Raw genomic sequence first — 15,760 nt, forward strand, 5'->3', positions numbered from 1 at the left:
CCCGCCAACAGTATCCAGGACGGTAAACTTATTATTCAGGGGAATGGCTACAGGGGTGCTCTGCACTACCTGTCTGCTCACCTTTGCTCTTCCGCCCTCTGACTGTCACCCAATGACCTGCTTCCGACAGCCTAGGTGTGACTACCTCCCTGTAGCTCTCATCTATGACTGCCTCATTCTCCCTTATGAGTCAAAGGTCATCCAGCTGCTGCTCCAGATTCCTTACACGGTCTTCCAGATCGCCCAGCCATATGCACTTCTGGCAGATGTGACTCTGCGGGAGAGAGGCGTTCCCCCAAGACTGCCACATCTCACATGAGAGGCACATCACCGTCTCAGGAGACATTGTAAAAACTAACTGCGAGCTAGACCTCAGAAAAAGTTATGATCAAAAGGTTGTGCACAGTGTGACTAGTATTCTGAGCTGCCTATTTTTCAATGCAAAAAGTATCGTAGGAAAGGCAGATGATAGTGCTGAAGATGAGGTAGCTGGTTTACAAACAGTGGCGATGTGTAGTGAGGAGGGGCTGTTGATAGGGCAACATTGCAGACAACAGGATGAGTTGCAACATAAAAGGTGGACAAAATCAAAAAGGATGAATACAGGACTGAAGGTGTTATATTTGAATTGCACAGTATACGGAATAAGCTGGATGAACTTGCAGCACAACTGCAGATTGGTGGTTATGATGATGTAGGCTCGCTGAATCATGGCTGAAAGAAGATTACAGCTGGGAGCTTAATCTTCAAGGACACACATTGTGTCAAAAGAACAGGCAGGAAGGCAGAGAGGGTGACATTGCTCTGTTGGTGAAAAATGAAATCAAATCATTAGAAAGAGGTGACGTAGGGTCGGAAGGTATTAATTCATTGTGGATAGAGCTAAGGAACTGCAAGGATAAAGAGACCCTCATGGGAATTGTATACAGGCCCCCAAACAGTAGTATGGATGTGGCCTACAGATTACAATGTGAGGTTGAAAATGCATGCCAAAAGGGCAATGTTACAATAGTCATGGGGGGTTTCAATATGCAGGTAGATTGGGAAAATCAGGTTGGTGCTGGATTCCAGGAGGGGGTAGATGTTGGAGTTGATCATTAAGGATGAGGTCTGAGGGTACTTGGAGGCACATGACAAAATAGGCAGCAGTCAGCATGGTTTCCTCAAGGGGAAATCTTGTATGGCAAATCTCTTGGAATTCTTTGAAAAAAATAACATGTAAAATAGACAAAGGAGAATCAGTTGTTGTCACGAACTTGGATTAAAAGGAGGCAAAGAATGGGAATAAAGGAAGCCTTTTTGGTTGGCTGCCAGTGACTAGTAGTGTTCAACTGAGTTGGGACCAGTTCTTTTTCTGTTATAAGCGAATAATTTGAATAATGGAATTGATGGCTTTGTTGGGGATATGAGGGTCAAATTTTCCTGCAGAGGGTGGTGGAACGAGCTGCAAAGGAAGTGGTCGAAGTGGTACAATTATAACAAATAAGGATATTTGGACAGGAACAAGGATCCAAAAGCTTTAGAGGGACATGGGCCAATTGAGGGGAAATGGGATTAAGTTGTGTAGATAGCTTGGTTAGCAATGATGTGCTGGGCTGAATGGCCTGTTTCAGTACTGTATAACACACTTCACATATCAACAATGATGATGGGAAAAGATTCTCCAAGCCCAGTTGTCCATTCAAGTGGACAACAACCACGTTGTAGGGTTTGGAGGATGCATGCCTCAATGATCGAGAGGGCTATGTTGGCTGGGGTCAGGGCTGGATGCTTTGGCTCCTGGTAGGGTCGCCCATGCCAAAGAGGTCAAAGGGTAGAGGCCAGACTGAGAGTGGATTACAGGTCCTCCTGGTTCGGGGGTTCAGCTCAGGGCTAACAACCCTGATGGGCAAAACAAAATTGCTACTCAAACAGCAATGAAGAATCCTTCTACATCTGAGTGTGACGGTATTCCTGAGTCTCCACCTGGGACTTGCATAACTGACAGTAGTGATAACTGAGAGGAAGCTACTGCCATGATGAAGGGAGCCCTGAACACCGCCATGAGATGGAGGACCTTCATTGTTGCCCTAAATGCCAGAGGCATATGGGAGGTAAGTCAGTAAGTCCAGTTGTCCTTGGGACCCAAGCCAAGGTTAGTCACCCAGTGTGACAAGCAACACATTCACTGACACTGGGACAAACCCAGAACTATCTACACACCAGGGAGATACGATTGCTGGTGAGAATGCATCTCCGATGCGAAGCCTTGGTGTTAAGACCCAAACCGTGAAAAGTGAAGTGAGGATGAGGTAACAGACGGGACGGCCACAGAGCTGTCAGTAGCCAGCAGAGTTAAACCCCAAAAGAAAGGGTGAGGAAAACAAAAGCAGCTATGGTACAACAACTCGAGAGAGATAGATAGCCAGTGGTCAGTGTATAGATCTCTGAGAGAGAGGGACTGAGAGACACCAGTCAGTGTACAGATCTCCCCTGAGAGAGAGGGACTGAGAGACACCGGTCAGTGTACAGATCTCCCCATGAAAGAGAGGGACTGAGAGACACCGGTCAGTGTACAGATCTCTCCCTGAGAGAGAGGGACTGAGAGACACCGGTCAGTGTACAGATCTCCCCCTGAGAGAGAGGGACTGAGAGACACCGATCAGTGTAACAGATATCCCCCTGAGAAAGAGGGACTGAGAGACACCGGTCAGTGTACAGATCTCTCCCTGAGAGAGAGGGACTGAGAGACACCGGTCAGTGTACAGATCTCCTCCTGAGAGAGAGGGACTGAGAGACACTGGTCAGTGTACTGATATCCCCTGAGAGAGAGGGACTGAGAGACACTGGTCAGTGTACTGATATCCCCTGCGAGAGAGGGACTGAGAGACACTGGTCAGTGTACAGATCTCCCCCTGAGAGAGAGGGACTGAGAGACACCGGTCAGTGTACAGATCTCCCCCTGAGAGAGAGGGACTGAGAGACACCAGTCAGTGTACAGATTTCCCCCTGAGAGAGAGGGACTGAGAGACACCAGTCAGTGTACAGATTTCCCCCGAGAGGAACGGACTGAGAAACACTGATCAGTGTACAGATCTCCCATTGAGAAGCACCCGTCCATGTTTTGGTATCTGTTTGGGTGAGTGCTACCAATCATGGCTGGGATTCCTCTGTCACTTTTCCTTATCAAAGGACTTCAGCTTTAAGTTGTCTCTCAAGGGAAGTCAAATCCAATCTGAAAGCCAAAGAAAGTGTATACAACAAAGCGGAAATTAATGGGAAGGCAGAGGATGGGAAACTTTTAATTCGTTAGGAGGGAAAAGAAGACATATGAAAGCAAGCTAGCAAATGATATGAAAGTGGAAAGTAAAAGCTTTTTCATGTATGTAACAAATAAAAGAAAGACAAGAGTGGATATTGGACAGTGAGAAATGAGGCTGGAGAAATCATAATAGGGGCCAAGGAGGTGGGAGAAGAACTAAATGAGTATTTTGCATCAGTCATCACTGTGGAAGACACTAGCAGTGTGTCAGGTGTTGCAGGGTGTGAGGGAACATAAGTGAGTGCAGTTATTATTACAAGAGAGAAGGCACTGAAAAAGCTGAAAGTCCTACAAGTGCATAAGTTACCCAGAAGAGGTGAACTGCACCCTAGGGTTCTGAAAGAGGTTGTGGAGGCATTAGTAATGATCTTTCAAAAATCATTGGACTATCATGGTTCTGGATGACTAGAAAATTGCAAATGTCACTCCACTCTTTAAGAAAGGAGGAAAGCAGCAGTTAGCCTGACCTCAATGATTGGGAAAATGTTGGAGTCAATTGTTAACAATGAGGTAATGGAGTATTTGGTGACACATGAGAAGATAGGACAAAGTCAGCATGGTTTCCTTGAAGGACAATCCTGTCTAATGAACCTGCTGGAATTCTATGAGGAGATTACAGGTAGAATAGATAAAGGGATGCGGTGGATGTTGTATATTTAGATTTTCAGAAGGCCACTGACAAGATGCCACACATGAGGCTGCTTTCCAACTTAAGAGCCCATGATATTACAGGGGAGTTATTAGCATGGGTAAAGCATTGGGTGATCGGTAGAAAGCAGCGAGTGATTGGCTGCCAGTGACTGGTGGTTTTCTGCAGGGGTCGGTGCTGGGATTGCTTTACTTTATGTTCTAGATCAATGATTTAGATGATGGAAGAGGTGGCTTAGTTGCCAAGTTTGCAGATGATACGAAGATTGGTGGAGGGGCACTAGTGCAGAGGAAACAGGAAGGCTACAGAAGGACTTGGAGGGATTAGGAGAATTGGCAAGAAAGTGGCAAATGAAATACAATGTTGGAAAGTGCATGGTCATGCACTTTGGTAGAAGAAATAAAAATGCAGACTTTTTGCTAAATGGGGAGAAAATACCAAAAATATGAGATGCAAAGGGACTTGGAAGTCCTTGTGCAGAACACCCTAAAGGTTAACTTGCAGGTTGAGTCAGGTGTGAGGAAGGCAAATGCTGTCACAGAGTGGGGCGTTGGAAATGGACCCAAATGCAAGACACAGACACTGAAGTACTAGGAACAGGACTTGACTAGAGTAGGGATGTGACAGGATACAGTCAAGGAGCAGGGACAAGAATGCAGACTTGGGCTTGGACATGGACTAGACAGGGAACCCGGACAAGGAACCATGAACTAGGAGCCTGGGTTTGGGAAAGTGGGACCAGGACTAGGAACCATGAACTAGGAGCCTGTGCTTGGTCTTCGAGCCAGAGACTGGACAAGGACCCAGAACCTGGGTCTTGCCTCAGGCTCAGACCCCAGAACTAGGCAAGGACATGACATGGCTACAGGACAGGACGTGGCTGGGGTCTTGAGGCTGGAAGCTGCAGGCTGGGGTCTCGAGGCTGATAGCTCAGAGGCCTGGAGCTCGGAGACAGACTGGGAACTGTTCATCAACATAGAGCCGGGACTTATCCTTCGAAAAGCTGGGACTCATCTTTATCTCCACACCAAGGTGGGACAGGTCCATCCATCAGGTAACGGCAGAACGGCAGTTCTTACCCAACAGAGGCAAAGACAAGACAAGACAGATCCCCCCACAGGGCAACGGCAGACTGGCCTGACTTACCCCACGGTGGCGAGGACAAGAAGACAGATCCCCCTGTAGGGCAACGGCAGAACGGCCTGACTTATCCCATTGAGGCAAAGACAAGACAAGATAGTTTTGGGCTCCGTATCTAAGAGGTGGTGTGCTGTCATTGGAGAGAGTTCAGAGGAAGTCCACAAGGAAGATTTCAGGAATGAAAAGGTTATCATATGAGGAACGCTTGATGACTCCGGTCCTGTACCTGCTGGAATTTAGAAGGATGAGGGAGATCTAATTGAAATCTTTCAAATGTTGATAGGCCTTCATAGAGTAGATGTCGAGAGGTTGTTTCCCATGGTGAGGGAGTCTAGGACGAGAGGGCATAGCCGAAGGGTAGAGGGCATCTATTTAAAACAGAGGTGCAGGGAAATTTCTTTAGCTAGAGGGTGGTGAATTTGTGGAATTTGTTGCCGCAGGTAGCTGTGGAGGCCAGGTTGTTGGATATGTTTAAGGTGAGAATTGATAGGCTTCCTGATTGGACATGGCATCAAAGGTTACGGGATGAAGGCCGGGGAGTGGGGCTGAGGAAGGGGAAGAAAGGATCAGTGGAGCAGAGTGAATGGGCCCAAATGGCCTAATTCTGCTCCTATGTCTTATAGATTTAAGTTCCTTTGAAGTCAGGGCTTTATGCTTTGGCTCTTGGTGGGGTCGCCCATAGCAAACAGGTCAAAGGGTAGAGGCCAGCCTAATCCTACAGGTTCAGGGGTTTAGTTCAGGGCTAACAACCTTGGCTGATCAAACAAGACTAATAGGGAAACAACAATGAAGGATCCTTCAACATCCAAGTGTGATGGTATTCCTGAGTCTCCACCCCGAGACTTGCATGAGACTTTCTGTCTCTCTCTCGCGCTCTCCCTCTCTCATGCTCTCTCTCTCAAACCTGTCTGATGACCAAACTGGGGATCAAGCCGGAGATCAGTACTGGAGCTTTCAGTCCTGTGTCCTGAGGCCAGCAGAGACAGCAACGGCCAATCCAGGTTTTGGGTTCTGAGTGAATAAAGTGAAAACTGAGAGCTGGGTAGAGCAGCCCAACAGCACTTGTGCTGAGCTGGAGACAGTCAGCTTCAGGGTAGAACAACGGCTGTGAGCCCAGACAGGAGACTGCCAAGAGGTGATTATGTTGGAGATTGTCAGGCTGAGAGTAGAACAAGAGCTCTGAGCAGTCTCAAGGGGAGATCGTTCTGCCAACTGGTGTACTTGGATGCAGAGAATGAGCAGCAAAGAAGGCCGAAGCCTGTGACCTGGGCCCAGAACCAGCTTGTAGTCAACGTTTGACTTAAAAACAAAATTCAAAATAAAACAAGTTATTTGCACAGCCTCAGACTAATCTCTACCAGCATCAATGGCAGTGATGAGGGGCACGATAACTCAGAGGCAGTGGTTAGCAGGTCTGAAGTCTCAAAAACTACAGCGTGACACCGGAAAAGTTATAAATAAACAAAATTGAGCAAGGGGGAGAGGAGATAGTGTGGGGCGAAACAGCCCTGACGACAACAATAACAGGGCACAGAAGGATCAAAATAGCCCACTTCAGAGTAACATAGACAGCAGTGAGGGCACAGGTCTGCCCATGAGGCAGAGAGGGACTGAGAGACATCGGTCAGTGTACAGATCTCCCCCTGAGAGAGAGGGACTGAGAGACACCGGTCAGTGCACAGATCTCCCCCTGAGAGAGAGGGACTGAGAGACACCGGTCAGTGTACAGATCTCCCCCTGAGAGAGAGGGACTGAGAGACACCGGTCAGTGTACAGATCTCCCCTGAGAGAGACGGACTGAGAGACACCGGTCAGTGTACAGATCTCCCCCTGAGAGAGAGGGACTGAGAGAAACCGGTCAGTGTACAGATCTCCCCCTGAGAGGGAGGGACTGAGAGACACCAATCATTGTACAGATCTCTCCAGAGAGAGAGGGACTGAGAGACACCGGTCAGTGTACAGATCTCCCCCTGAGAGAGAGGGTCTGAGAGACACCGGTCAGTGTACAGATCTCCCCTCAGAGAGACGGACTGAGAGACACCGGTCAGTGTACAGATCTCCCCCTGAGAGAGAGGGACTGAGAGAAACCGGTCAGTGTACAGATCTCCCCCTGAGAGGGAGGGACTGAGAGACACCAATCATTGTACAGATCTCTCCAGAGAGAGAGGGACTGAGAGACACCGGTCAGTGTACTGATCTCCCCTGAGAGAGAAGGACTGAGAGACACCGGTCAGTGTACAGATCTCCCCTGAGAGAGAGGGACTGAGAGACACCGGTCAGTGTACAGATCTCCCCTGAGAGAGAGGGACTGAGAGACACCGGTAAGTGTACAGATCTCCCCTGAGAGAGAGGGTCTGAGAGACACCGGTCAGTGTACAGATCTCCTCCTGAGAGAGAGGGACTGAGAGACACCGGTCAGTGTACAGATCTCCCCTGAGAGAGAGGGACTGAGAGACACCGGTCAGTGTACAGATCTCCCCTGAGAGAGAGGGTCTGAGAGACACCGGTCAGTGTACAGATCTCCCCGAGAGAGAGGGACTGAGAGACACCGGTCAGTGTACAGATCTCCCCCTGAGAGAGAGGGACTGAGAGACACCAGTCAGTGTACAGATCTCCCCCTGAGAGAGAGGGACTGAGAAACACCGGTTTGTGTACAGATCACCCCCTGAGAGAGAGGGACTGAGAGACACCGGTCAGTGTACAGATCTCCCCCTGAGAGAGAGGGACTGAGAGACACCGGTCAGTGTACAGATCTCCCCTGAGAGAGAGGGACTGAGAGACACCGGTCAGTGTACATATCTCCCCTGAGAGAGAGGGTCTGAGAGACACCGGTCAGTGTACAGATCTCCCCCTGAGAGAGAGGGACTGAGAGACACCGGTCAGTGCACAGATCTCCCCCTGAGAGAGAGGGACTGAGAGACACCAGTCAGTGTACAGATCTCCCCCTGAGAGAGAGGGACTGAGAGACACCGGTCAGTGTACAGATCTCCCCCTGAGAGAGAGTGACTGAGAGACACCGGTCAGTGTACAGATCTCCCCCTGAGAGGGAGGGACTGAGAGACACCAATCAGTGTACAGATCTCTCCAGAGAGAGAGGGACTGAGAGACACCAGTCAGTGTACAGATCTCCCCCTGAGAGAGAGGGACTGAGAGACACCAGTCAGTGTACAGATCTCCCCTGAGAGAGAGGGACTGAGAGACACCGGTCAGTGTAAAGATCTCCCCCTGAGAGAGAGGGACTGAGAGACACCGGTCAGTGCACAGATCTCCCCCTGAGAGAGAGGGACTGAGAGACACCGGTCAGTGTACAGATCTCCCCCTGAGAGAGAGGGACTGAGAGACACCAGTCAGTGTACAGATCTCCCCCTGAGAGAGAGGGACTGAGAAACACCGGTTTGTGTACAGATCACCCCCTGAGAGAGAGGGACTGAGAGACACCGGTCAGTGTACAGATCTCCCCCTGAGAGAGAGGGACTGAGAGACACCGGTCAGTGTACAGATCTCCCCTGAGAGAGAGGGACTGAGAGACACCGGTCAGTGTACATATCTCCCCTGAGAGAGAGGGTCTGAGAGACACCGGTCAGTGTACAGATCTCCCCCTGAGAGAGAGGGACTGAGAGACACCGGTCAGTGCACAGATCTCCCCCTGAGAGAGAGGGACTGAGAGACACCAGTCAGTGTACAGATCTCCCCCTGAGAGAGAGGGACTGAGAGACACCGGTCAGTGTACAGATCTCCCCCTGAGAGAGAGTGACTGAGAGACACCGGTCAGTGTACAGATCTCCCCCTGAGAGGGAGGGACTGAGAGACACCAATCAGTGTACAGATCTCTCCAGAGAGAGAGGGACTGAGAGACACCAGTCAGTGTACAGATCTCCCCCTGAGAGAGAGGGACTGAGAGACACCAGTCAGTGTACAGATCTCCCCTGAGAGAGAGGGACTGAGAGACACCGGTCAGTGTAAAGATCTCCCCCTGAGAGAGAGGGACTGAGAGACACCGGTCAGTGCACAGATCTCCCCCTGAGAGAGAGGGACTGAGAGACACCGGTCAGTGTACAGATCTCCCCCTGAGAGAGAGGGACTGAGAGACACCGGTCAGTGTACAGATCGCCCCTGAGAGAGAAGGACTGAGAGACACCGGTCAGTGTACAGATCTCCCCCTGAGAGAGAGGGACTGAGAGAGACCGGTCAGTGTAAAGATCTCCCCTGAGAGAGAAGGACTGAGAGACACCAGTCAGTGCACAGATCTCCCCTGAGAGAGAGGGACTGAGACACACCGGTCAGTGTACAGATCTCCCCTGAGAGAGAGGGACTGAGAGACACCGGTCAGTGTACAGATCTCCCCCTGAGAGAGAGGGACTGAGAGACACCGGTCAGTGTACAGATCTCCCCCTAAGAGAGAGGGACTGAGAGACACCGGTCAGTGTACAGATCTCCCCCTGAGAGAGAGGGACTGAGAGACACCGGTCAGTGTACAGATCTCCCCCTGAGAGAGAGGGACTGAGAGACACCGGTCAGTGTACAGATCTCCCCCTGAGAGAGAGGGACTGATAGACACCGGTCAGTGTACAGATCTCCCTTGAGAGAGAGGGACTGAGAGACACCGGTCAGTGTACAGATCTCCCCCTGAGAGAGAGGGACTGAGAGACACCGGTCAGTGTACAGATCTCCCCCTAAGAGAGAGGGACTGAGAGACACCGGTCAGTGTACAGATCTCCCCCTGAGAGAGAGGGACTGAGAGACACCGGTCAGTGTACAGATCTCCCCCTGAGAGAGAGGGACTGAGAGACACCGGTCAGTGTACAGATCTCCCCCTGAGAGAGAGGGACTGAGAGACACCGGTCAGTGTACAGATCTCCCCCTGAGAGAGAGGGACTGAGAGACACGGGTCAGTGTAAAGATATCCCCCTGAGAGAGAGGGACTGAGAGACACCGGTCAAGGCACAGATCTCCCCCTGAGAGAGAGGGACTGAGAGACACCGGTCAGTGTACAGATCTCTCCCTGAAAGAGAGGGACTGAGAGACACCAATCAGTGTACAGATCTCCCCCTGAGAGAGAGGGACTGAGAGACACCGGTCAGTGTACGGATCTCCCCTGAGAGAGAGGGACTGAGAAACACCGGTTTGTGTACAGATCACCCCCTGAGAGAGAGGGACTGAGAGACACCGGTCAGTGTACAGATCTCCCCCTGAGAGAGAGGGACTGAGAGACACCGGTCAGTGTACAGATCTCCCCTGAGAGAGAGGGACTGAGAGACACCGGTCAGTGTACATATCTCCCCTGAGAGAGAGGGTCTGAGAGACACCGGTCAGTGTACAGATCTCCCCCTGAGAGAGAGGGACTGAGAGACACCGGTCAGTGTACAGATCTCCCCCTGAGAGAGAGGGACTGAGAGACACCAGTCAGTGTACAGATCTCCCCCTGAGAGAGAGTGACTGAGAGACACCGGTCAGTGTACAGATCTCCCCCTGAGAGTGAGGTACTGAGAGACACCTGTCAGTGTACAGATCTCCCCCTGAGAGAGAGGGACTGAGAGACACCAGTCAGTGTACAGATCTCCCCCTGAGAGAGAGGGACTGAGAGACACCAGTCAGTGTACAGATCTCCCCTGAGAGAGAGGGACTGAGAGACACCGGTCAGTGTACAGACCTCCCCCTGAGAGAGAGGGACTGAGAGACACCGGTCAGTGTAAAGATCTCCCCCTGAGAGAGAGGGACTGAGAGACACCGGTCAGTGCACAGATCTCCCCCTGAGAGAGAAGGACTGAGAGACACCAGTCAGTGCACAGATCTCCCCTGAGAGAGAGGGACTGAGACACACCGGTCAGTGTACAGATCTCCCCTGAGAGAGAGGGACTGAGAGACACCGGTCAGTGTACAGATCTCCCCCTGAGAGAGAGGGACTGAGAGACACCGGTCAGTGTACAGATCTCCCCCTGAGAGAGAGGGACTGAGAGACACCGGTCAGTGTACAGATCTCCCCTGAGAGAGAGGGACTGAGAGACACCGGTCAGTGTACATATCTCCCCTGAGAGAGAGGGTCTGAGAGACACCGGTCAGTGTACAGATCTCCCCCTGAGAGAGAGGGACTGAGAGACACCGGTCAGTGTACAGATCTCCCCCTGAGAGAGAGGGACTGAGAGACACCAGTCAGTGTACAGATCTCCCCCCTGAGAGAGAGGGACTGAGAAACACCAGTCAGTGTACAGATCTCCCACTGAGAGAGAGGGACTGAGAGACACCGGTCAGTGTACAGATCTCCCCCTGAGAGAGAGGGACTGAGAGACACCGGTCAGTGTACAGATCTCCCCTGAGAGAGAGGGACTGAGAGACACCGGTCAGTGTACAGATCTCCCCCTGAGAGAGAGGGACTGAGACACACCGGTCAGTGTACAGATCTCCCCTGAGAGAGAGGGACTGAGAGACACCGGTCAGTGTACAGATCTCCCCCTGAGAGAGAGGGACTGAGAGACACCGGTCAGTGTAAAGATCTCCCTCTGAGAGAGAGGGACTGAGAGACACCGGTCAAGGCACAGATCTCCCCCTGAGAGAGAGGGACTGAGAGACACCGGTCAGTGTACAGATCTCTCCCTGAAAGAGAGGGACTGAGAGACACCGGTCTGTGTACAGATCTCCCCCTGAGAGAGAGGGACTGAGAGACACCGGTCAGTGTACTGATCTCCCCTGAGAGAGAAGGACTGAGAGACACCGGTCAGTGTACAGATCTCCCCTGAGAGAGAGGGACTGAGAGACACCGGTCAGTGTACAGATCTCCCCTGAGAGAGAGGGACTGAGAGACACCGGTCAGTGTACAGATCTCCCCTGAGAGAGAGGGTCTGAGAGACACCGGTCAGTGTACAGATCTCCTCCTGAGAGAGAGGGACTGAGAGACACCGGTCAGTGTACAGATCTCCCCCTGAGAGAGAGGGACTGAGAGACACCGGTCAGTGTACAGATCTCCCCTGAGAGAGAGGGACTGAGAGACACCGGTCAGTGTACAGATCTCCCCTGAGAGAGAGGGACTGAGAGACACCGGTCAGTGTACAGATCTCCCCTGAGAGAGAGGGTCTGAGAGACACCGGTCAGTGTACAGATCTCCCCGAGAGAGAGGGACTGAGAGACACCGGTCAGTGTACAGATCTCCCCCTGAGAGAGAGGGACTGAGAGACACCAGTCAGTGTACAGATCTCCCCCTGAGAGAGAGGGACTGAGAAACACCGGTTTGTGTACAGATCACCCCCTGAGAGAGAGGGACTGAGAGACACCGGTCAGTGTACAGATCTCCCCCTGAGAGAGAGGGACTGAGAGACACCGGTCAGTGTACAGATCTCCCCTGAGAGAGAGGGACTGAGAGACACCGGTCAGTGTACATATCTCCCCTGAGAGAGAGGGTCTGAGAGACACCGGTCAGTGTACAGATCTCCCCCTGAGAGAGAGGGACTGAGAGACACCGGTCAGTGTACAGATCTCCCCCTGAGAGAGAGGGACTGAGAGACACCAGTCAGTGTGCAGATCTCCCCCTGAGAGAGAGGGACTGAGAAACACCAGTCAGTGTACAGATCTCCCCCTGAGAGAGAGGGACTGAGAGACACCGGTCAGTGTACAGATCTCCCCCTGAGAGAGAGGGACTGAGAGACACTGGTCAGTGTACAGATCTCCCCCTGAGAGTGAGGTACTGAGAGACACCTGTCAGTGTACAGATCTCCCCCTGAGAGAGAGGGACTGAGAGACACCGGTCAGTGTACAGATCTCCCACTGAGAGAGAGGGACTGAGTGACACCGGTGAGTGTACAGATCTCCCCCTGAGAGAGAGGGACTGAGAGACACCGGTCAGTGTACAGATCTCCCCCTGAGAGAGAGGGACTGAGAGACACCGGTCAGTGTACAGATCTCCCCCTGAGAGAGAGTGACTGAGAGACACCGGTCAGTGTACAGATCTCCCCCTGAGAGTGAGGTACTGAGAGACACCTGTCAGTGTACAGATCTCCCCCTGAGAGAGAGGGACTGAGAGACACCGGTCAGTGTACAGATCTCCCCCTGAGAGCGAGGGACTGAGAGACACCGGTCAGTGTACAGATCTCCCCCTGAGAGAGAGTGACTGAGAGACACCGGTCAGTGTACAGATCTCCCCCTGAGAGAGAGGGACTGAGAGACACCGGTCAGTGTACAGATCTCCCCCTGAGAGAGAGTGAGTGAGAGACACCGGTCAGTGTAAAGATCTCCCCCTGAGAGAGAGGGACTGAGAGACACTGGTCAGTGTACAGATCTCCCCCTGAACGAGAGGGACTGAGAGACACCAATCAGTGTACAGATCTCCCCCTGAGAGAGAGGGACTGAGAGACACCGGTCAGTGTAATGATCTCCCCCTGAGAGAGAGGGACTGAGAGACACTGGTCAGTGCACAGATCTCCCCCTGAGAGAGAGGGACTGAGAGACACTGGTCAGTGTACAGATCTCCCCCTGAAAGAGAGGGACTGAGAGACACCAATCAGTGTACAGATCTCCCCCTGAGAGAGAGGGACTGAGAGACACCGGTCAGTGTACAGATCTCCCCCTGAGAGAGAGGAACTGAGAGACACTGGTCAGTGTACAGATCTTCCCCTGAAAGAGAGGGACTGAGAGTCACCAATCAGTGTACAGATCTCCCCCTGAGAGAGAGGGACTGAGAGACACTGGTCAGTGTACAGATCTCCCCCTGAGAGAGAGGGACTGAGAGACACCGGTCAGTGTACAGATCTCCCCCTGAGAGAGAGGGACTGAGAGACACTGGTCAGTGTACAGATCTCCCCCTGAAAGAGAGGGACTGAGAGGCACCAATCAGTGTACAGATCTCCCCCTGAGAGAGAGGGACTGAGAGACACCGGTCAGTGTACAGATCTCCCCCTGAGAGAGAGGGACTGAGAGACACCGGTCAGTGTACAGATCTCCCCCTGAGAGAGAGGGACTGAGAGACACCGGTCAGTGTACAGATCTGTCCCTGAGAGAGAAACTGAGAGACACCAGTGAATGTTTGGTAGTCTAAGTGCTAGCAATCACCGCTGGGATTTCTCTGTCACTTCTCATTTTCGAAGTGCTTCAGCTTTAAATTTGGTGTCTTGTGGGGAGGCATTTCATCTTCAAAACAGGCTAACAGTTTCTGGATGGGGAGAGATGGATTCTGTAGGAGTTCCGAATAGAGCAATTTGTTCTTTCATTGGGATTCTTAATGTGCGAGGCGTCTCTTTAAATGGGGTCTCTGTTAATGAGAGTTCCCGTCTTTAATTGGGATATCTTCTGATATGAAGCCCCGCCTGAAAAGGTTCGGTTGCTGAGGTTAAACATCTGTACAAGGGGTTTGATGTTGAGATTGTTCCCATGAAGAGTTTTCTGATCTTTCAGCCAGAACTCTGATGTGTGATACTTTGAGTATTGTGATACGAGAACCCAGTCTGCACAGAGTCCAGGCAAGTGTGATATCTCATCACAATTTCCAATGCTCATTCTCTGTGGTCTAACACTGTTCTTGCTACCAGGAGCACATCTCTTCTCCAGAATGTTCTTTGAATTGAACATTAAAATATAATTTTCATAAGGACGCATAAGGACCCAAAATGTACACAGTCACTCAAATTGAGAGCTCCAGAGAGACCTGGGTGTACACACTCATACACTGGCAGAGAAATGTGTGTAGATGTTCAAACAGACAGACACACACACACACACACACACACGGACAGAGATGTGCAAAAGATCACAACCACACTCATTGTATCAACCTCCATCTTAAATACACCCAATAAACTGGCTCCCGTAGCTGTCAGCGGCAATGAATTCCACAGATTCGGCACCTTCTGGCTAAAGAAATTTCTCCTCATCTCTGTTGTTAATGGACATCCCTCAATTCTGAGGCTGTGCCCTCTGGTCCAGACTTTCACACAATAGGAAACACGCCCATTCTATCTAAACCTTTTAATATTTGATAGGCTTCAAAGAGATTCCCCCTCATTCTTCTAAACTCCAGCAAGTACAGGCTCAGATCTACAAAATGCTACTCATCTGTTTCATTTCTGAGATCATTCTCACGAACCTCCTCTGGACCCTCTCCAATGCCAGCAAATGTATTCTTAGATATGGGGGCTGAAACTGCTCACAGTATTCCAAGTGTGGTCTGACCAATGCCTTATAAAGCCTCAACATTACATCCTTGCTTTTATATTCCAGTCCACTCAAAATGAATGCTAATTTGCCTTCCTCACCACTGACTCAACCTGCAAGTTAACCTTTAGGGAACCCTACATGAGGACTCTGAATGTTCTCAATATTCCCGGATTTCAGTGCTTTAAAAGGTATAGAGAGGACACTACAATATCATCTACTTTATTCTGAATACTACGTGCATTCAAATATGACACTTTCAGTCCTGTATTCCTCACCGTTTTTGATTTTGTCTCCCTGTTGCACTTTAACTCATCCAACTGACTGCAATTTTCCCCCTATCACCTTCTTGTCCTTCCTCGCAGTCTCCCTACACACTGCATCTAATTGTATAGCAACTGCCTCATTCTCACACTTTTCACTTTGGTTCCCATCCCCTTGCTAAATTAGTTTAATCCCACCACATCACACATCCACAAAAACAGAAGAAAACCCCAAAGAATGAGTGACTGTAAAATCTGAGAGCCCCAAAGCCC

This window comes from Mobula hypostoma, chromosome 11, assembly GCF_963921235.1.
Source record: "Mobula hypostoma chromosome 11, sMobHyp1.1, whole genome shotgun sequence".
In the NCBI taxonomy this organism is placed as follows: domain Eukaryota; kingdom Metazoa; phylum Chordata; class Chondrichthyes; order Myliobatiformes; family Myliobatidae; genus Mobula; species Mobula hypostoma.